The following is a 23565-nucleotide window of genomic DNA, read 5'->3' on the forward strand; positions in this document are numbered from 1 at the left end:
GCAACACGCTGAAATAAACAGTAGGTAAAAATAAAACAATTTTATTTTCAGTGTAATTTTAAACTTACTTCACGAACAGCAGAAATTGGTAATAAAGTTTGTCCAGCTTCTTTTTCTAATTCAAAATATTTAAGTAATTTAAGTATCAGAACTTGTTCCTTTTCCGTAAATCTTGGCATTTTAAAAATATTTTAATGAAAACCAAAACAAAATAAAAAATATAGGTTAACACAAATAATGCATAACAACGCTATGAAATAAGTCAAATACTGACCTGAACCGACAAGAATCACTTCACTCTTCACACTTCGAAAGGATGGCCAACATGAATGAAGTTTTACGTCAAATGTTCGTGACTCGTGTAACTGATTGGCTAGAGAAGACGCGCATTTCAAATATCAACGAATCAAGCGTAGGTTAAGAATAGACCGGTTATGCATGCAACGCTGTAATATTTTCGTGTTTTAATCACGGAACTGCCGCTTTTTTCATCACATCCAACTTAATGCGTTAGAAAGAAATCGAAAAACCGTGACGCACTGAAAGAAGGCTCTGAGAAGAAGTATACCTATTCAATTTCTATTGTAACTATGTATGTATCATAGATAAAGAATATATATTACCGAATAGATAGGAAACTGTGTAGGTTATTTCTGGACAATGCGCCATCTGGCGGCCTTAGGAAAGCAACATCTTTTTAAAAAATCTTCTCGTAATTCTTCAATTTTAAAGATTAATTTTGAGGGTTTGACTACAAAAATAAAACAAACGTTGGTTCTTTTTCTACTTTATTTTTTTTTATAAACATTAATTACATGTATTTAACTGTAGTTGGTTAAACATAGCGGGCTTCTGGTCCAAAATGAATTGTGCAAATGCGGTATGACTTTCGGACCCTGTCCATAAGCTTAACCTTCAAGTCTTCACTACCAATTTTATTAATCCAAATATCATAAAGCTAAAAAATAAATAGTTTGTTTTTAATATTTTCTGTAAAATAATGTTACACAGTATGTTTCTAGAGGTGCTTTACAAAAGGACAAATAAACAAAAGTGTTGTAGAAAAGTTCATAAAACATTGAAAAATTGCCACATTTTTAATGGCGATAATTTTACTTCCTAAAAAACTTTTACCTAATTCTATATCGGCAACAATTCTAATACACATCATAACGTGAAAGGAAAGAAGTGTGGGACAACATCGGAGATTTTAAGGCTATTATTAAAAAATAAATAAAATCTTATATCAGCATTTTCTACTTACAGCCCTATCTTTTGGAAAAATATGCATTTGAGCATCCTTATTGTAATTATTACAACCATTAACGCAACAGTTAAAAACCATAATTATTTAAATATGATGGCAAAAAAGCAAACAATTATTTAATCGCAAATTAATACAACTCAAAACACTGTGTCGAAACCACAATAAAAATGGCGTACGGCGTACTTGTTTTGTTGGTTGCGGTATTGCGCAGTCACAAAGCTTTGCTACGAATGCTACGCTCTCTGGTGTCCTTAGGAAATACAAATTTCAGAGGACTGTCACTCCCATAAGAGATAACCGGGCATGGTATGTATCGTATGTATTATCCATATTTCTCGAAGGGGGGTGTTGTAGCGACAAGCTAATTAGGAATAATTATAACTTTTCTATTCAAAAATTAAATAACAGATCTCATATTAAAATTTACTCATTTTTTTATTAGAAAAAGATGTCGCATCCACCAAAAGGTTATTAGCGACGGAACAAAATATAAATAACATAGTTAAACACCTACAGATTATACAAAATGTTTATTAATCTGAGATAATTCACTATATTGTCACAGGAACAGTTTTGACCTAGAGCCTGTGGTAGAGCGTTTGGGATCTTGTAGCGCTGTCTTTCTTGGTCATATTTACTACAAATTGTTAAAAAGTGTTCGACTGTTAATCGGACGTTACACTGATCACATATAGGTGGATTTTTCTTTGTGAAAAGGTAGGAGTGCGTTAATCTGGTATGTCCTAGACGTAAACGCGCAACCGCAATTTGTTCTCGTCTATTGCGCGACGATGGAAACCACTGAGACACATTATTTTTAATTTTATTTAAATTGGAATTAGTTTGAGACCACTCATTTCGCCACAAACACAACACTTTATTTTTAAAATAAGCTTTTAAGTCAGTGGAAACACACTTGTCTATCGGCTCCGACAAATCACTTAAAATTGCCTCTCGTGCAATCCTGTCAGCTTCTTCATTTCCTGTTATTCCGACGTGTGAGGGAACCCATAAAAATTGGACGCTTCTTCCATGTTCATGAGCTTGGGAAAGCTGGTATTTTAGCAATTTTTCAAAAGGATGTTTGGGAAAAATGTGTTTTAATGAATTTAAAGAGCTAAGGGAATCAGGGCTTTTGTGAGTGTAAGCTCGTTAAGAAGTTTCACAGCACGGTATATGGCATAGAGTTCAGCTGAATATGTGCTGCATGCTGGGGGTAAACGGAAAAGAAGATTGTTTTCTGGAGAAACGATTGATGCCCCCACTCCGTCTTCGGATTTAGATGCATCTGTGTAGATTTTATGGTAGTCGGGGTACTTATTTATGAGGGCCTCAAACTTGGACCGAATTAGAGAATGATGTGTATTAGATTTATCTAAATACTCTAGAGATGCATCGCAAGTTGGTATATCGATCAGCCAAGGCTCGGGGTATTTAATATCCGAGGAGAAAACCTCCGGAAAATTAATGTTTAGGTTTTGAAGAATGGATTTAATTCTTTCGTAATATGGTTTTTTAGTATAGCGAATATCTTGGAATAAGTTTAAATATTTATTTGTAAAAGTGTTTTGATGTATTGGCTTTGAAGTATTGCTCGCGACTGAGGCTGCATGTGATAGAGCGAGGTACATGCGGCGGTGATGTAGCGATGGTTCTCCTAAAAAAGCATAGATGCTGGATACAGGTGTAGTTGGGAAAGCCCCTAAGATTAATCTAAGACTTTTGTTATGGATAATATCTAATGATTTCAGTAGAGATTTATTAGCAGTGGAATAGGCAATTGCTCCATAATCTAGCTTAGAACGTATTAAAGATTTATACAGGAGGAGTAGAGTGGATTGGTCTGAGCCCCAGTTTTTATTACAGAGAGATCTTAAAACATTTAATCTTTTATTGCAGGAAAGGATTAGTTCTGAGATGTGATTTTTCCATGTTAACTTTGAATCGAAGATTAAACCCAAGAATTTGTGGTGATCTCTAAACTCCAGCTGTTTCTCATACATTCTTAGGTTAGGAGGTTGCGGCAAGGAACTTAAAGAGAATACGACTCCTATTGATTTTTCTACTGAAAATTGAAAACCTGTAAAGTTGGACCAATTTTCGAGAGTATCTAAAAAGTTTTGAAGGATTGATGACATTGAGGAAATATTTTTACCTTTAATAGATACCACTAGGTCATCAGCGTATAAACGAGCCTGTAAGGGTGCTTGAATGTTTTTGATGATGTCGTTTATTGCTACCAGAAATAGTGTTGGACTGAGTATGGATCCTTGGGGTGTACCATTTTCCAAACTATAAATATTTGAAAAGATATTATTTATTTTTACTTGAAAAGATCTGTTATTTAAAAAGTTTTGGATGAAAGCAAGGCAGTGACCTTGAATATTCCATTTATGAAGTTGTCTTAAAATGTTGTATTTCCAAGCTTTATTAAATGCACGTTCTAAGTAAAAAAATATAGCAACACATTTTTGGTTTGTAGCAAGAGCTTCATGTATTTCACTTTCCAAATCTAAAATGTTGTCTGTGGATGACCGATCTTTTCTAAAGCCATTTTGCTCGGAGATTAAGAAATTAGAATTTTCTAAAACCCATGAGAGTCTGGAGTTAACAATATTTTCTAGTAATTTGCAGGTTGTCGATGTCAGAGATATGGGTCGATATGATTCTGGGTCATATTTAGGTTTATTAGTTTTTAGGAAAGGAATGACTATTGCATTTGACCAAATAGCTGGCCATTGGTGGTGAAGCCAAATTCTGTTGAATATGTTTAAGAGATACGTTATGGCTGAAACAGGGAGATGTTTCAGAAATGCTGAAGGAATATCATCAGGGCCCGGACTAGAGTCCTTCAAGTTAAGAATAGATGAGTTTATCTCTTGAAAAGTGATGGGATGGTTTAATGAATTGTTTTGTGCTTCAAACAGATAAATGGGATTTTGTTCGGCGAATTCTTTGGCTTTGAGAAAATTGGCGGTATACTGTTGATTCGATGAGTGGCCTTGATAGATTCTTCCAAAAATGTTTGCAATATCGCTGCTCGATGTTATGAAATTATTATTTTCTTTTAGCCCCGTGAAATTATATGAAGTATGTAAACCACTGGAACTTTGTTCCAGACATCAGAGAGGGGAGTATTGCTATTAATTTCCGATACGTATTTGTTCCATGAAAATTGTTTAGCCGTTTTGACAGTTAGCTGTGCCCTTGCTTTTAGCATTTTGAATTTTAATTTATTTTCGGATGTTTTATGTTTTTTGTATCGGTTTAGGGCTGATTTACTTTCACGGATTGCTGTAGCACAACGGTCATTCCACCATGGTACAGGACATCGGCCTTTAACAGATTTAGATTTACCAAAAAATTTGTGGGCGGCGCTTAAGATAAGTTGATTAAACTGTTCTACATTCGAGTTAACATCGTCTGATATATCCAAACTGGAAATGTTATTATCGATATATTGGGAGAATATTTGCCAATTTGAATTTTTTATTCTCCACTTAGATATGAATATGGGTCCTGATGAGGGATAATTATGGTTTCTAATTAGGATTGGAAAATGGTCACTACCATATGTATAGGTTTGAGCGTCCCAACTGAGACAATGAGCTAAATTTGGGTCGCAGAGAGTTAAATCGATGCATGAGGAATATCCTGTTGAAATATTGAATCTTGTAGGACTACCATCATTAAGAAAATGATTGATCTAAGATATCGGCAATACTTGAACCTCTGACAGACGTGTGATCTGAACCCCATATTATGTTGTGAGCATTAAAGTCGCCTAGAATTATACGAGGACGTGGCAGTTGCTCTAATAACCTGCAAAGGCTATCAGAACTGACTTGTTTGTCAGAAGGAAGGTAAACATTACAAATAGATACTAAACTGGTAGATATGATTCTGATAGCAACGGCCTCCAAATCACTGACTATTGGAATTTGTATCGCCTCGATGGATTTGTTTACTAGTATTGCTACACCACCGCTTGCGCGACTTGCATCTGTACGGTCTTTGCGGAAACAAGTGAAATTTTTTGAATTGTACAACTGATTGGTCTTTAAGTTTGTCTCATGTAGACAAATAATATCTGGAGAATATTCAGATAAAAGAAGCTGTAGCATAGGGAGACGATGGAAAAATCCATCAATGTTCCATTGAAGTATCGAGTTGAATGTTGTTAACAGATTCGGAGTTAGATGATACTGAACGATTGTCTACAGAAGAGTCACTATCTAAGTCAGAAATCTCTTTCCCTAAGTGGGTGTGTAGTTTCTTTTGAAGTTTTGTAAACTTGCTTTTTGTAGATCTATCATTTGCATATTGATAGCTGCTTTGTAAAAGATGGAGTAAACCAGCCATATCAGTTGTAAATTCTTTAACGACGCTAATAGTGTCGGGGGAGCCTTGAACATTATCAATCAGTAAGGACAATTGGTGGAAATTTAAAACGAATGGTGGGGTATGATTATCAATGAAATTTTCAAGAGTTTCCCGTGTAGATTGAACTTTAGATGAGCGCGGTTTTTTTGGTTTGGAGAGTTTGGGTTTTGCAAACAGATTTTCTGATGAGATTGCTGAATCTGAAGGAGGCGTGTCGATCTCACCAATACTGCGTTTTATGGAAGAACTTGCGTTTTCGCAATTGCTGTTAGAGTTTTCACTTAGATGATGTGGCTTTATTACATTTGAAAGTACTGGAGCAAACTCATTGGTAGTGACAGAAGTCGAGCTTGTAGTTTTATTTGTAAGATTGGTTGAATTGGTAGTTTCAAAAAATTGTGGTGATGTATCAATTTTATTAGAATTTTCTGCAGTTGTATCTAATGGAAAAGGAGCTGGTAGATTGGAAAATATTGCTTCCGAAGTTTGTGAAAACGGTGTTGCCGCTGAATGAGGTTGATTAAAAGTGTTGCTATGAGTAGGAATTACAAGTTAATTACGAATAAGTATAACTTTTCTATTCAAAAATTAAATAACATCTCATATTAAAATTTACATTTTCGCAATTGGTTATACACATGTGAAATAGAAGTGACATAAAAATTGAAATGTGTTTCTCAATTATGTTTATTTACTACAGATATGCTGGACACTTTAATTATACATTTGAATACGTTGCATTTTTCATGTATGGGAAACGAAATATTACATGGTAAGCAATGACATCACAAGAGATCAGGACGATAATATTTGGAGTTTATCGTCTGGCTTTTAAAAACAAAGAATGTGTTTTTAGTTTTAGTCTTTTAGTAATCAACAAGTCACAATTTGCATCGGTCCGCGATACATACAAAAATACCTTCCCTTCGAGAATTAATTACGTATTACGAAAATAAATATTATTAACAGTTTTTTTAGGTTTTATTTGATTTTATTTTTATTTTGTTTCCGTGAAAATAAGTTTATCACACACGCATTCACACAACCACGGAACATATTTATCGACCCACAAACAAACCAATCCGGATTTGGAATTTATACACCACGGATTAATTATAAATTTTCATCAAGACTCGATAAATACACACCAATCTGTACAACTGAAATTGTACAGATTTGTATTTATATATAAAGTTATCTCTGTGTGCATTGAGAAGGAGATCATGAAAGCAGTTATCTTTGTGGATTCAAAAAGTGCTTTATCCAAAATCTCTAGTCTCAAATGGGATCAAATGGATTATGTAACCATAATGACCAAGAAACTATTAGTAGAAGCTAATAATATGGGATTCTCAACAGGAATAGAATATTATCTATATATATATATATATATATATATATATATATATATATATATATATATAAATAATATAATATAATATAATATATATATATATATATATATATATATATATATATATATATATATATAAATATATATATATATAAATATATATATATATATATATATATATAAATATATATATATATATATATATATATATATATATATAAATATATATATATATATATATATATATATATATATATATATATATTGTGACGATTGGGGTTTATAGAAAATAATTTATAAGTTATATACTACATAATATTAGATATTTGGTTGTTTTAAATAAGTTATATACTAGAGAATTTAATAAAAATATATTTATGTGAGGGCATTTTTAATAAATTAGCATATAATAATTGTAAAAAGTTGTATTTAGTAATTTTAATGTTGTAAATAGATTTAAGTGAGCCATGTGCCTAGGCAACCAACTATACATACTCCAAGTGTCAAATTAAGAATCATAATTACGAATAAAAGTGGGGTTATATAATATATTGTTTGAAATGTGTATTTTATTAAATTAGAGTGTTAGTTACTAATTTAATTATATATTCTGATCTGAAAAGCCTAAATGTAAACAAAATTATTAATAGAAAAGAATGGAATTCTCTGGATCTCCGGAGATGGCCATGTTTGCGAAATGGTTTGTTCCAGAAAATTCAGACATGTATTAAATAGAACTGAATAGAACATGATATCTTACGAGATGGTTCTAGAAATCCAAAAACATATAAATACCCGTGATTTGGATTCAAGATGGCAGTTTTTTAAGTTTTTTAGTCAGAAGTCAAGCAGTTTATTATGAAAGTTAGTTAGAGTCAGTGAATCAAGTACAAATAGTCCAATAGTTTAATATAGTGAGTTAAATGAAGATTAAAAATTATGCATATAATTTAATGCACATTTATAATTATACACAAATAATTATTGAAGATAAAAAAAGGTATATTGGAAGAAATTAAATTATATTATGGTTGGAGATTAGTATAAATCAACTTATAATAATTGGATATTGGTATATTGAAAAGAAGAATAAATATAAATGCTGTTTGCTGGTTTGGTTGGTGGTGTATAGATGCTGGTGAAGAAAAATATATCTTAAATTGGTAGAAGCTGATAATTGAAAAAAGTAATTTCACAAAAAACAAGGATAACTGAAGTACGAAGACATTCAGTGGTGATTAGAATCTATATACTTAGTGGAAAATAGTTCATTTAGGCATTCAGTGAAAGAAAGGTACAAAATTTTGTTAATATAATTTAGTTAGTGTCATAACAATTTCAATTTTGAAGATAGTTTTGTTTAAATTTTAGATTGTCTATAGAATTTAATTAGTTTTATAAGAATATCAGTTTAAAGATAGTTTATTTTAAATTTACATTGACTAGGTTAGATATATATGTGTGTTTCATAATAGTTATAATAAAGATAATTTAAAAAAGTACTTACAAGCTAATTCTTTGAGAACCGCGATAAAAACCCTATATATTATATTATTAAAAATACTCATTGCTCATCATTCAAACAAAAAACACATCATAACAATTTGGCGCCCAACGTGGGGCTCTCTATTTAAAAGAATTAGTTTGGGAAGATAAGTGCTCTCATATAATTAAATTAATTATCAGTAAAAAAAAAATTATAGATTTTATTTTAATTATATTTGAACAAGTAAAGTCTCAAAATGTCTCAAGGAAAGAAAGGTACAAGAAGCAAAAAGAATGAAGAAGATGTGGAAGTAGAAACACAACCTATACAAGAGGAGAGTTTAGTTCAAGTTCCACAAGATACTGCAGAAATGAATCCAGAAAGAGAGGAAAATGTCAATATGGCAGCTTTGATGTCATTAATGATGCAGATGAACAAGACAATAGAAGAGAATTCAAAAGAAATCAAAGAAGACATAAAAAAATTGGAAGAGAATTCAAAAGAAGTCAAAGAAGACATGAAAAAAATGGAACAGAAATTGGAAGAGAATTATAGAAAATTAGAAAAGAAAATAGAAGATAATAATAATAAAATTGTAAAACAAATGGAAAAACAAATGGATAAAAAACTTGAAGCTGCAGAGAAAAAAGTTGCAAATGAAATAAAAAGTATACGGAATGACTACAAGAAAAGGATAGACAATGAGAGGACAGAAGTAAAGAGGATTATTCAAGATAATAAAATAGATATAGAACAGAAAATAGAGTTACAGAAATGTAACTTAGAAGTAAAAATTAACGAAGACAGGAGAAACACAGAAGAAAAATTAGACGATATACAACAAAATATCCAAATAAATTGTAATCAAATAAGAAATGTGGAACAGAGAATAGATGATATTTCACAAATGAGAGACATAGGGAGACCTTACTTAAATTTAACAAATGAGACTGGAATTAAATTCTCTGGTAATATAAAAAATTTGCATCCTAGAGTATACATAAATAGTTTAAAACATAAATTAAGATTTGTGAATAATATTAATGATATTAAAGATTATATTAGAGTGACATTAAATGACAATGCAGCAACTTGGTTTGCTAGTATTGAAAATGATTTAGATAACTTTCAAACATTTGAAAATAAATTTTTAAATTATTATTGGGGTGAATTAGAGCAAGCAAAGTTTAGAGAAATTCTATATTTTGGAAAGTATAATCAAAATTTAAAATCAAATATGGTAGATTATGCATTGAAATTGATAACAGTTGCAAAATATTTAGAACCACCACTTAGAGAGGATGAAACAGTCTTAAATGTATCTAGACATTTTGATGCTGATGTTGTGCAAACCGTAACTGTACAAAATATTCAAACAATAGATAGTTTCATTAATTTTATTCAAAGAATACAAAGAGGCAATATGACAAGTAATACTAACAACAGAAAAAACAATAATAACTTTCAATATAAAAAAAATGATAATCAACAATATAGACAATCATATAACAATAATACTAGGTATGGTAATAATTTACAAAATTTTAATAATAATAACAGTAATCAAATTAGACAAAATTGTAATAACAATACTAGTTATAATAGACAACATTTTAATAACAGTACTAATAATAATAGACAAGATTTTAACAATAGAAGAAATACAGAGCGACCTAACTATAACAGACAGGTAAATTGTGTTCGAAGGAATAGAAGCTGCGAAGACAGGGAACGAAATAGTACAAGGCAAGAAAATGTGAGTAGAAGTCATAGTAGGGAAAGACATAGGACATCAGATCCAAGTGGTCAGATACAATCTGACAATTCTAATAATCAAAATTTTGTGCAGTAAACTTTCTGAATTACAAGTTAGGCCATTGCTATTATGAAAAACCTTCTGAATTTATTTCTTTAGATGAGGATAAAATTATTGACTCTATTAATTTAATTTATATAAATGCTTTGGCCAAAAATAAAATGATTAAAATTATGATAGATACTGGTTCAGAAAGTACTTTAGTCTCGGAGAATTTTATTTTTAATACATTAAAACTATCAGATATAATAAAGATTCCAAAAATTAAAATTATTGGTGCAAATAATAAGAAGTTGGGTGAAATTGATAAACTAGCCAATTTTAAAATTAATATTCTTAATAAAGAAATTAATATGCAAGGATTTATTGTCAAGGATTTATGTGTTGATATATTAATGGGAAATGATGAATTGGAAAAGAAGAAAGTAAAGATAGATTTTGAAGAAAAAATGGTAACTTTGGAAGGGCAGATAATTAAATTTATGCAGAAAGATGAGGTAGAAGAAGGAATAAGAGTTGATAGGATATTATTAAAAGAAAATAATGATGTTTATGAAGAAGAAATGTATTTTGATGATAGGGAAATGTCCCAAAAGAATGTAAAGAATAATTATTGTAGTGAATATTTAAGGAATGGAAATTTTAAGCAGATGGATGCCTACGAGGCGGAGTGCGTAAAATTGGAAGCAAGGAATAATGAGTACATAATGAAGAATAATGTTATTTGTAAAGAAGAAGATATGATGAAAGTTTTAAATTGCCCTGAAGAATATAAGTCAATAGTCATTTCCATATTGCAGCAACACAAGGGACTTGTCAATAAAGAAAATAGAATTGCACAAAATTATATCCATAGTATAAAAGTTAAAGAAGAAAAAGATTTTAAAACAAAATCATACCCAATACCATATAAATACAGAGAAGAAGTAAACAAAACAATTAATAATATGTTAGAAGATGGGATCATTGAGAAGGCAGACACACGTTTTATTAACCCCATAGTAGTAGTACGAAAAAGATCAGGTGAAATCAGGTTATGTTTGGATGCAAGGAATATTAACAAGATTACTGAAAAGCAATTTGAAGCACCAATGAGTATAGATGGAATATTAGGAAGAATTACAGGAATGTCATTTTTCACTAAAATCGATTTACAGCATAGTTTCTGGTTAATACCTCTAGAAAGAAAAAGTAGACAGTATACAGGATTTCAGATAGATGGAGTAGTATATCAATTCAAAGTAGTACCAGTTGGACTTCAATCATCTTGCAGTGTTCTATGTAGATGTCTTCATGATATTTTGGATCAATATGAACATTTTGTAATTCACTACATTGGTGATATATTAATTGTTTCTAAAACGGCTGAAGATCATGAGAAACACCTAAAAATTATAATAAACAGATTAGATAAAGTTGGACTTAAAATAAATCAAGAAAAATGTACAATTCTTCAAAAAGAAGTAATATATTATAAACTTAACACTAATTATAAAAATACTAACAGCTTACTGATATATCCATTTTATTCAATAGACTTGATTTGTTAAATAGATGGTAGATTTCATTGTTGTGAATAAATTTGACATCATACTTGTTGAATTTTGTACATGTGGAAATTGTTGCTACCCTAAAAATCATAATTTGGGGTTAGATACAGAATTAATACTATAAATGTCTTTCTAAAAATAATATGGAAAGTGTAAAACTTACGATTCATATAGATGAAAGCCTTGTGAACGGAAATCTTGTCTATAAATAAACAGAATACAAAATAATTATAGAACCTTACATTAGTTGTTTTTAATTTTTGACATAGCCTCCATTTTCATTGCTCCAATTGACATGACAGTTTGACCATAGAATAGCCGAACTGTGCTTGCTCCGTTGTTCTATGCTTTGACATAGACAGCGAACAGGGATGTATTTAACACATTTTAAATAATAAAAAAAAAATTTTGATTTATTAAATTTAATAAGGTATGAGAAAATTAATATTTAAAAAAATAATAAGTAAATTATTTATTTCAAATATTATTTTTGGGGTATTGTGACGATTGGGGTTTATAGAAAATAATTTATAAGTTATATACTACATAATATTAGATATTTGGTTGTTTTAAATAAGTTATATACTAGAGAATTTAATAAAAATATATTTATGTGAGGGCATTTTTAATAAATTAGCATATAATAATTGTAAAAAGTTGTATTTAGTAATTTTAATGTTGTAAATAGATTTAAGTGAGCCATGTGCCTAGGCAACCAACTATACATACTCCAAGTGTCAAATTAAGAATCATAATTACGAATAAAAGTGGGGTTATATAATATATTGTTTGAAATGTGTATTTTATTAAATTAGAGTGTTAGTTACTAATTTAATTATATATTCTGATCTGAAAAGCCTAAATGTAAACAAAATTATTAATAGAAAAGAATGGAATTCTCTGGATCTCCGGAGATGGCCATGTTTGCGAAATGGTTTGTTCCAGAAAATTCAGACATGTATTAAATAGAACTGAATAGAACATGATATCTTACGAGATGGTTCTAGAAATCCAAAAACATATAAATACCCGTGATTTGGATTCAAGATGGCAGTTTTTTAAGTTTTTTAGTCAGAAGTCAAGCAGTTTATTATGAAAGTTAGTTAGAGTCAGTGAATCAAGTACAAATAGTCCAATAGTTTAATATAGTGAGTTAAATGAAGATTAAAAATTATGCATATAATTTAATGCACATTTATAATTATACACAAATAATTATTGAAGATAAAAAAAGGTATATTGGAAGAAATTAAATTATATTATGGTTGGAGATTAGTATAAATCAACTTATAATAATTGGATATTGGTATATTGAAAAGAAGAATAAATATAAATGCTGTTTGCTGGTTTGGTTGGTGGTGTATAGATGCTGGTGAAGAAAAATATATCTTAAATTGGTAGAAGCTGATAATTGAAAAAAGTAATTTCACAAAAAACAAGGATAACTGAAGTACGAAGACATTCAGTGGTGATTAGAATCTATATACTTAGTGGAAAATAGTTCATTTAGGCATTCAGTGAAAGAAAGGTACAAAATTTTGTTAATATAATTTAGTTAGTGTCATAACAATTTCAATTTTGAAGATAGTTTTGCTTAAATTTTAGATTGTCTATAGAATTTAATTAGTTTTATAAGAATATCAGTTTAAAGATAGTTTATTTTAAATTTACATTGACTAGGTTAGATATATATGTGTGTTTCATAATAGTTATAATAAAGATAATTTAAAAAAGTACTTACAAGCTAATTCTTTGAGAACCGCGATAAAAACCCTATATATTATATTATTAAAAATACTCATTGCTCATCATTCAAACAAAAAACACATCATAACAATATATATATATATATATATATATATATATATATATATATATATATATATATATATATATATATATATATATGTGAAAATTACTGAGTTCTCGGGAAGAACCGCTTTGAGAATTTAAAACTCGACGTTTCGGCACCCATTTTGGAGCCATTATCAAGAGTGATACGGTTCGGTTCGAGTTCGGGGTCTCAATCTGCCTACTCCCCTCACTCGAGACGTACCAGTATCGTGTTCTATATTGCAAGAACTGTCTCTCGGCACTGAGGTCTCAATCTGCCTACTCCTCAGTGTCGAGTGACAACCGGTCTTACCCTATGTGGCTGCTTTTATACTCGCTGTATGCGCGGGAACGGTATGCGCTGACGTGGTTAGAACTGACGTGGCCTGAGCGGTGTGGGCGGGAGGTCGCTGAAGCAGGGGTCGCCATGTTGCCGGCAATCGTTTCGCGTCATCGCGCGTGTTCAAGCTGTTAGGCCGTTTTTCGATTTCGATAGCTTCACGAATGATTCTCGCTTTTAATGAGCGGATGGGAGCGATGGTTTTTGCTTTTTCGAAATCTATTTTGTGGCCTGTCTGAATATGATGTTGGGCTAGGGCTGAAGTGGTATCGGAATGTTTGACTAATAGAGAATGTTCGAAAATACGGTTATGGATTCGTCGGTTTGACTGTCCTACGTATGTACGTGGGCAACTGGAACAAGGTATCTCGTAGACACCATGGTCTTCATTGGGGATTTGGTCTTTTACGGATCTGACGAGATTGGACAATTTGGAGTGAGTGGTGAAGATGGTTTTGATATTAAGAGGGATAAGAGTTCTACTGATCTTGTCAGTAACACCTTTAATGAAAGGTAGAAAGATTTTGGGTTGATCCGGCGGCAAGGTTTCTTTTTTGGATGGAATGGGGTTTAGAAGTTTTTGAATGCTTCTATTGATTTGGGTTTTGTGGTAGCCGTTTTGTAGGAGTGTTTGTCTTATTGAATTGATTTCGGATGACCTGTGATTGTTGTCGCTAAGTCTTATGGAACGGGAAATAAGAGTGTTGATGACTGAATTAAGTTGGACGGGGTGATGATGTGACTGGGCATTGAGATAGCGGTTTGTATGAGTGGGTTTCCGGTACACGGAATAGGAAAAACTGTGAGGTGGATTTTTCTGAATAAGAACATCAAGGAATGGCAAAGACGCTTCAGACTCAACTTCCATCGTGAATTGAATGCTGGGATGTATTCCATTCAGGTGGGAGAGGAAGAGATCTAATGTGTCTTTACCATGGGGCCAAATGACAAAGGTGTCATCAACGTACCGTAACCAGCAGGTGGGTTTGAGACTTGACGAGGACAAGGCTACTGTTTCGAAATGTTCCATGTAGATATCTGCTATTACGGGAGAGAGGGGCGATCCCATTGGGGCACCTTTGATTTGACGATAGAAATGATTTTGGAACGTGAAATATGTATTAGACATGCAGTGTTTTATAAGAGATAATGTGTCTTGGGGAATTTGATGTTTAGAGTCCAAGATGGAAATGGTTTCATCGATGGAAATGTTGGTGAATAAAGAAACAATGTCAAAACTGACTAGTATGTCTGAGGGTGAAATAGAAAAGTTTTTCTGGTGAAATAGAAGAGTAGGCAGATTGAGATCCCGAACTCGAACCGAACCGTATCACTCTTGATAATGGCTCCAAAATGGGTGCCGAAACGTCGAGTTTTAAATTCTCAACACGGTTCTTCCCGAGAACTCAGTAATTTTCATTTATCTGACCGCGGAAACTTATCCGAACATATATATATATATATATATATATATATATATATATATATATATATATATATAATATGTATAATATTTCTTTTCGGCCTATCCCAGCCTCATCAGACACTGGGGCTGATACAATTTTAAACTCAGAAAGTCCAAGTCTCCTAAAACTTCACCACTGCAGTGGTTAGCGTACAGAGGTGCCACCTGCTTTGGCGGACATGGCCGAAAACGATATAATATCGTTTTTTGTCCTCTGGGCTATGCAAAATGTGTAAAGATTAAATTAAAGAATTTCAAAATTTAATGGATTAACCTCATGGTGTAAGTTTTTGTGCTAGTTTTCTACAATGTTTTTAATTCTAATTTCATTGTTTACTGATAAAATAATTGTAACCATATTTTAGCATATCCTGAAGAAGCAAATAAATTTTGCAAGAACAAAGAGTTTTACTTATCCTGCCCTAATAATGACTGCAACACCTCAAAATAAAACTTTAGTATATATATATATATATATATATATATATATATATACATCTTTATACCATACCTGAACCATCTGAAAAACCATACAATCCTGAACCTCCTATATCTAGAGTATTTAGAGCTGCCTATGGCACGCTTATCTTCATTAATTCTAGCAAGGATTTCAAAAATGTATATATACAAAAGAAATTTTTAATATTTTAAAAGATATATAAATGGGGATTTTACTTATTAATGACATAATCCTGATCCCCTTGTTATTTCAGTCAATTCTGAACCTAAACATACGTGTATATGCACAAACCTGAGCCTAAGAGATGTTGCCAGTTTTAAGTAAAATGGGATTTCTTAGGAAAATTTTCGTATGTGTTTGCTTGAGAGTCAGAAGCAGTATATTTTTACTCTCCCTTAATTGTACATATCCTAAATCCTAAAATATGTAAACAATACGTCCTGTCTACCGATTATTTTAACAGCGAAGGCGTCATATCACTACCATAAATAAACCATACGTTCCAGTTCATAAATGTCAAAAATATGAGCTTTGGTTAACGGCGATTTATATTAAAAAAAAATAAATCAGGAAAGTATTGCATTAATTTATTATTAAAAGTAGCTACATTGGTACATTAATTTGACTCTACTATTTATTATAGCTTAGGTAATAGGAATTTAACTTGCCTACAAACATAAGAATAATGTGATAGAGATCAGATCAAAACTAAAACAAGAAAGTCATTCAAAACAGTCAAAAAAAATTAAAAACCAACTAAAAAATATTAGAAAATGGGTGTTTAATGTTTAAGTTTTCCTGTATATATATTATAAACTACAGCTTTGATGCATGTCCATTTTCTTTCTTTAATTACCTCGGGATATTCTTTAATAAGGTGTTGCACTTTTATCTTAATGGAAGGCTTTCTTTTTTTAGTGTCGGAAAAGTATTCTGCGATAATTCTTTTTTATTGTTTTGTCCATGATCTTCTTCTATCAATAAATATTTTCTTTTTTAAAATGCCAATCTTTTTTTGAGGTTCTTTGTTATTATCTCAGTTAGCTGAAGTAGATGGAATCTCGCAATCGACGTTTAGATTATCATGAGTATCCAAGATATTTTCCATTTCTTCCTCTTCCGCATCAGAGAGAGGAGCTAAGTTAATGTTAGTTTCGTCTAATGTTTTAACTTTGTATTTTTCAGTTTAGAAAAAAAGTTTAGAAATTTTAGCCGTTTGATATACTTTGACAAACGATAATAATTTCAATGCATTTGTAATGTGTGTCATTTGTAATGAATTTGCTTAATTGCTCCATATCATTATTGGAAAATTGAAGAAATTGAATAATGGTGGCCAAATGCTTTCGAAGTTTTGTTGCTGTTATACTTGCAGGTCTCTCCAACTGATATTTTTTGGCATATTCACCTGATTTCAATTTGTGAAATAATTCTTCTGCAGATGTTTGCAAAAAAAATATTAAGTTTCTTGAGGTCGTTAGTAAGCAGCAAAAGTTCTTCCTTGTTCCATTTATTTTGATTGAAATTGGTACATGTTGAGCAGAAACTTCATTACACCATTGGGATTCTAAAAGACTTTTTAATATTTTAAGTTCTTTTCTCTCATCGCTTGGGTTTTCTATCTGAACAAGAATAATATATGATAAGTCGCAACATTTTCTCATAAGTGTCCCAAAATTTATGGCCAACGTTGGTGACTCATAATTATTTGTTTCTGGGTTATATTTTTTTATTTTATTAACTCCAGAAATTATTAGTTGAACATGCTTTGGGCGAAGAATATCTATAAGTTTCTTAATATCAGGATTCTGTAGTCTTGTAGTCTAAGAGTTTTGCGAGTCTTCGCATATTTTTTCTTACCAAATCAATTTTGCCTTTACTCTGACGGCCTTTTATGTCGTCTGCACGCATTCTGAAGAAAATTTTTGATTTTAATAAATCATTACGTTTAAGAAAATGGTGTAGAAGCAAAGTAGTTTGTCCGTCGCTTTGGGACGTTTGTCTTCTATTATTTTTCTCATCATAATTAGACGGACAAATTTTGGTATGCTTAAATAAAAATGTTTTCTTATCTTTTTCCTTAAGTTTCATAAAGCCAATCATCTCTCTTTTAAATTAACCTTATGACATAATATGTTAACTACGTCAATTTCTTCTAAGTGCGATTTAGAAATATGTCTAGCAAAATGGAAAACATTCCCGTGCTCCGCTCTATTAATCACTTCTTCAAGTATTAACGAATCGTTCTCACACTGTTTGCTGTTACAGATTTGTGGATGGCTCTTTTTTGTGGCATTTTTAAATTTGAGAACTGCAAGAAAGAGTCAAAGTTTAACCAAATTTAAGAACAATTAAACAAAAAAATAGCTACCCATTTTTTTAGCTCGGCCGTCTTCTGATGGCATATAATTAGGATATTTATGGAATCGTCTTAATCCTCTATAAATTCGCTTTTGGATGTGTTAGACGAGTTATTTTATTATTTTCCGCATAGGAATCACATTCGTCGGATAAAAAATCCATATTTATTGCTTGATCTGGGTCCCTATGTTATTAGATTTGTATGTTCTCGAGATATCCCCACTTTCATCATATTAAATAGAAGAAATCAGCTTAAAATTTTTTGTCACTCAATAATTTACAACTAACCTATTTTGACACCCATTCATTTTTGAAAAAGATAGTTATATTTCTTTGAACTTTCAAATATTAACTCTTTTCGAGATATTTTAATATTGGTAATTTAGCACATGATTAATGTTTTGAATGTCGAAGAAGTGTAACATTTTGATACAAAAGGATTAGAATTTCTCTGTAAATACAGGAAATTTATTTTAAAAAATATATTTTATTCTTCGAGCTTAATAGATTAGAAAAAAGCATTTCAGACCCATTATTATTAAGTAAGTATATAAAATATTATTTAAACTTGGCCAATTTACTTTCATTAAACGTTGCTCCTTTTTGTCTTTCCCCTTTCCATTTTTCTCTTTTGAACTTTAAACTTTTGAATCTTTATTTAAATGTATCTGAGAAATTGGATATAAGCTGCTCTCCGAATTTTTCGAGCAATAATCAAAGTGTATTTTTTCTACGTTTTTGTCTAAAAATTATACATTTAATCTTTAAATCCTTTCTCATTCTTTGCTTTTCTGGTTCATTTTGCACAGGATGTTTCAAAACTATTTTGAAAAATTTCAGGGGTATGATTGATAGATGAAAAGTTCTCCTCATAAACAGTTCCCCTTTGCGCTATTGTTAACTAATAGAAACAAAGGTTTTAAACTTATTAACCTAAATAACATGTAATAGTGCTAATTTAGTCAAATTCGTCTGAGATACTGACAGTGATAAAATACCAATTTAAAAATATAAACAGGAAGACATCAAGGTCCATTAGTTAGATATACTTTTCTTTCTAAGATAATTCCCCTAGAGGTTTATCGAAGTACTTTTAAAACATCTTGCATAACAGTTAGCAAAAAGAAGATGACGTGATTTCTCTTACTATATTTCATATAGGATGCCCTATATAAAATGAATTTAAACAGGAACTCAATATTTTGAGATATCGCAGACTACTAAAACATTTCATAAGCCGTCTAAAATGATGTATCACAGAATTCCCCTCTATTAATTACGTTTTTGGTTAAAAAAATAAAAACTTACTTTTTTTAAACATTATTTAGAACAAATCCTAAAAACCGGATAATATGATCATCCCAAATTGCAAATCAGCTTCTTTCGATAAGAAAATCGCCTATAATAATTTTTAATAAACTCTTGACACAGTCTTTTTGTAAATATGAATTAAAATCAAGAATAACTATTTAACTTGGACACCCTGTACCTCTGTTAATATTAACTTATATAAATAAGCACAATTCATCTAGATTTTTAAGCCAAAGTGCTCAAAATGACAATTTAGTTTAATACCTTTGGTATAATTAACCTTTCCCTAAATACATATCAACCATCAGTTTACAACGTCCTTTATAATTATTCATTTTTAAACACACCTTTCTGAACCAAAACAAACGACTGTTGCAACTAAATAATAATATCTTATACCATCTATTGAAAAGAAATCTCTCTGGCCTTGGCTAAAAATAGAATTCCCCAATTCTCTAAACAAAATAATGACAAAGCAATGTTGCCAATAGTATGGATCAGGATGGTACTAATTGTAATAATGTATATAAAAATCATGTATATTCAAGAAATTGTTTCCAGCGCCAAAGTGGCAAATGGCTGAACTAAAAAATGCAATCCTGAACCACAATACAAACAGGTTTCTCTTGGATTCCGAATGACATATTGAATTGAAAGTTAGGCAGTTTTGTCCGCTGATGGCACCACTAATAAAAAAAAATGATTTAGATTGTAAATTTTAAATCATATGTCAGTTATATAAGGAAACCAATCCTGAACCAATATACAGGTTCAGGATCGTAAACTGGGTTCAGGTTTGTGCTTAAGTTTTACTATCGAAGGCTCAGGATTGTACTAAAAACAAATATATATATATATATATATATATATATATATATATATATATATATATATATATATATAAGAAATACAGGATATTAGTGACTGTCGATATAAACAAAACAAGGAAAAAGAATAAAACAATACCGAAAGTTAATATATATATATATATATATATATATATATATATATATATATATATATATATATATATATATATATATCTATTGTAATGATGTATTATTTGTGAATGATGAGCAATGAGTGTTTTTAATAATATATATAGGGTTTTTATCGCGGTTCTCAAAGAATTAGTTTGTAAGCACTTTTTGAAATTATCTTTATTATATCTATTATGAAACACACACATATATATATATATATATATATATATATATATATATATATATATATATATCTAACATAACCAATGTAAATTTCTATATTCTTTCTCCTATATTCTATATCATTTCACTATATATATATATATATATATATATATATATATATATATATATATATATATATATATATATATATTATGATTGTTTATTTTGACTTTAATCTTAGTTTATTGAGCCAATAAAAAAGAATTATAACTTATTTGTTATCAAAAGTAAAATAATCCTTATATTACCTGTGTTCGATGGATTCAAAAGATTTTCTAGTTGTCTTTTATAAATATAAAGATGAAATAGTTTTGATGTTCTTTGTTGCTATTTTTATATTGTCAATAACCTTTAGTGTTTGTATTAATTTATATAAAAATATTAGAATCAAAAACAAAGTTGATAAGTGTTTTGAAATGTAATAAGTCAATATTAGTGTGTTGTGAAATGTTATTGACAATATAAAAATAGCAACAAAGAACATCAAAACTATTTCATCTTTATATTCTAAAACTAAATATCCTATAGACAAATTTGAAAAAACGAACTTAGTATACAGCATTAGTTGTACTCAGTGTGAGGCTGAATATGTTGGTGAGACCGGAAGAGATCTTTCAAATCGCATTATTTCTCACAAAAGTGATTGCAGAATTAAAAAACCATCTTGTGCTTTGGCAGAACATGTAATTGATAAAGACCATATTATGGATTTTGATAACATTAAAATTTTATGTAGTGAAAGTAATAAATTTAAAAGGACTTTTTTGGAAATGGTTTGTATTAGCAAAAATGATAATAGTTTAAACAAAAGATCAGAAATTCAAAATTTAAGCAAAATTTATAATTATATTCTTTCTTTATGATTTATATATAAAACTTGTAAAATGTCATATTTAATTCTCCATATATCTGTCACATTCTTTCAGACATCTGTCAACGGTGAATAAATCTTCTTCTTTTTGTTACTAAACAAAAAAGAATGTTTAAACGAAATTTTACTTTTGGCAATATAATTGTCAAAAATAAAAATTTTATGTTGGCATTTATGACATTGAGGCTATTTGTAATTGGTTGCTATTTGAACTTATTTATAAATTCAATTATTTTTATATTAAAAAAAAATGTTTTCAAAATTATAAAAATTTTCGGAGAAACATTTATTAGATTAAAACATTTTTGTATTAAATATTTTGAAGATGTAAGCAGTAATTTTTACTTACCAAACTAATTTTTATTTGGTAAGTTAACAAAAATTGTTTTTTCTTTTTAGTTCAACCTTGTAAGTATTTTGTCTTTTTTAGCTCTTGATAATAATTGTAAACACAATTGAAAGCTCGAGAATAAAAAAATAGTTAACCAATAGCCCTTTTATTGACTCCAACCCATCCAAAACAGTTATATATATATATATATATATAATTAGGGTGGAGCGAAAAATTTTTTTCCTTAATTAGTCATGCCTGGTCTACAGAAAGTTGTGCATGTGCAAATCAAATATTTTCAGAAAATTACAAAAATATATGTCGAGTCCCTCCACCGCCCCCATCACTTTCATTATATTTTCACTTTGAGACTGATGTGGCGGTGGAAGAACAGGTTACAGTTACAGAAGAACAGTTTTCTATTAAAAGTTATTGCTTTATTTCTTATAATAAATATTTTCAGTGGTCAGCGGTTCCTTTTTTTCTAAATAAAAATTTTTTTTTCTTGAAATATTATCATCATCATTTTGGCTTTACAACCCTGTATGGGTCCTAGCCTCCCCAAGAATTTTTCTCCAGTCGTCCCTATTCATCGCCTTCCTCCGCCAAGCACGTATTTCCATATTTCTCATGTCTTCATCGATGTTATCTAGGAATCTTGTTCTGGGTCTTCCTCTTCTTCTTTGACCAATAGGTCTATCAAGGAGCGTTTTTCTAGCTGGGTCGGTTTGCTCCATCCGCATTACATGGCCTACCCACCTCAGACGTCCTATCTTTATGTGTTTTACGATATCTGGTTCCTGGTATATCCTATAGAGTTCGAAGTTGTATCGTCTTCTCCAGACACCATTTTCATTTACCGCTCCATAGATGCGCCTTAGTATTTTTCTTTCGAAACATCCTAACATGTTTTCATTGCTTTTTGTTAAAGTCCAGGTTTCTGAACCATATGTTAGGACTGGGCGTATTATTGTTTTTTTTACTTTTGTATTTCTTGATATAACTGTATGAAATATTATAAGTGATATTATAATAATAATAATAAATAATAAATAACTGATATTACGGGCCAGTATGGTAGTAGGCGTTTAATACGAGGCCGGGCCTGTATCACTGAAACTTGTTGTGACTTGCACGACAAACACGAACTACTAGACGCTACACCGAACACCGTTAGTCATTGCCTAGATACAGCGAAGAGTGTTACACGTTAATCAATTTTTTACTTACTACTTTTTACTAACTTAACTTTAACTTAAAATGTCTAAAAATACAAGAAGTGCAATAGAGTGCCCCCTTTTTGGTGTACCAAGAGAGTTACAATGTTGTATTTTACCCACGTTTTGTGATGTAATAAAATACTTTTTATGGGTTCGATATAATTTGGAAAATAATGGTACTACTCGAAATCTTCTTGTGTCAGAGGCTTCAGAAATTGTTGCTCAGAAAGTTGAAGATATTTGGAAATCTGCTTCAATTCCAATTGTAAGCCATCAAAGAATTGTAGCATTAACTAAAGAATACCAGAA

The 23565-nt window shown here is 30.3% G+C and overlaps 1 protein-coding gene and 1 long non-coding RNA gene across 4 annotated transcripts in view; one reads left to right on the plus strand and one right to left on the minus strand.

Moving 5' to 3' along the window:
* tst (superkiller complex helicase subunit twister) overlaps positions 1-23565 on the plus strand; it is a 626755-nt gene that overhangs the window by 19197 nt on the left and 583993 nt on the right. The window lies entirely within an intron of this gene.
* On the minus strand, positions 11137-12263 carry LOC140440646 (uncharacterized). Its single transcript, XR_011950896.1, has 3 exons — positions 12020-12263; positions 11812-11936; positions 11137-11691 (listed from the first exon to the last, which is right to left on the minus strand). It is a non-coding gene; the product is annotated as an uncharacterized lncRNA (long non-coding RNA).

Source organism: Diabrotica undecimpunctata, chromosome 5 (genome assembly GCF_040954645.1).
Source record: "Diabrotica undecimpunctata isolate CICGRU chromosome 5, icDiaUnde3, whole genome shotgun sequence".
Lineage (NCBI taxonomy): Eukaryota > Metazoa > Arthropoda > Insecta > Coleoptera > Chrysomelidae > Diabrotica > Diabrotica undecimpunctata.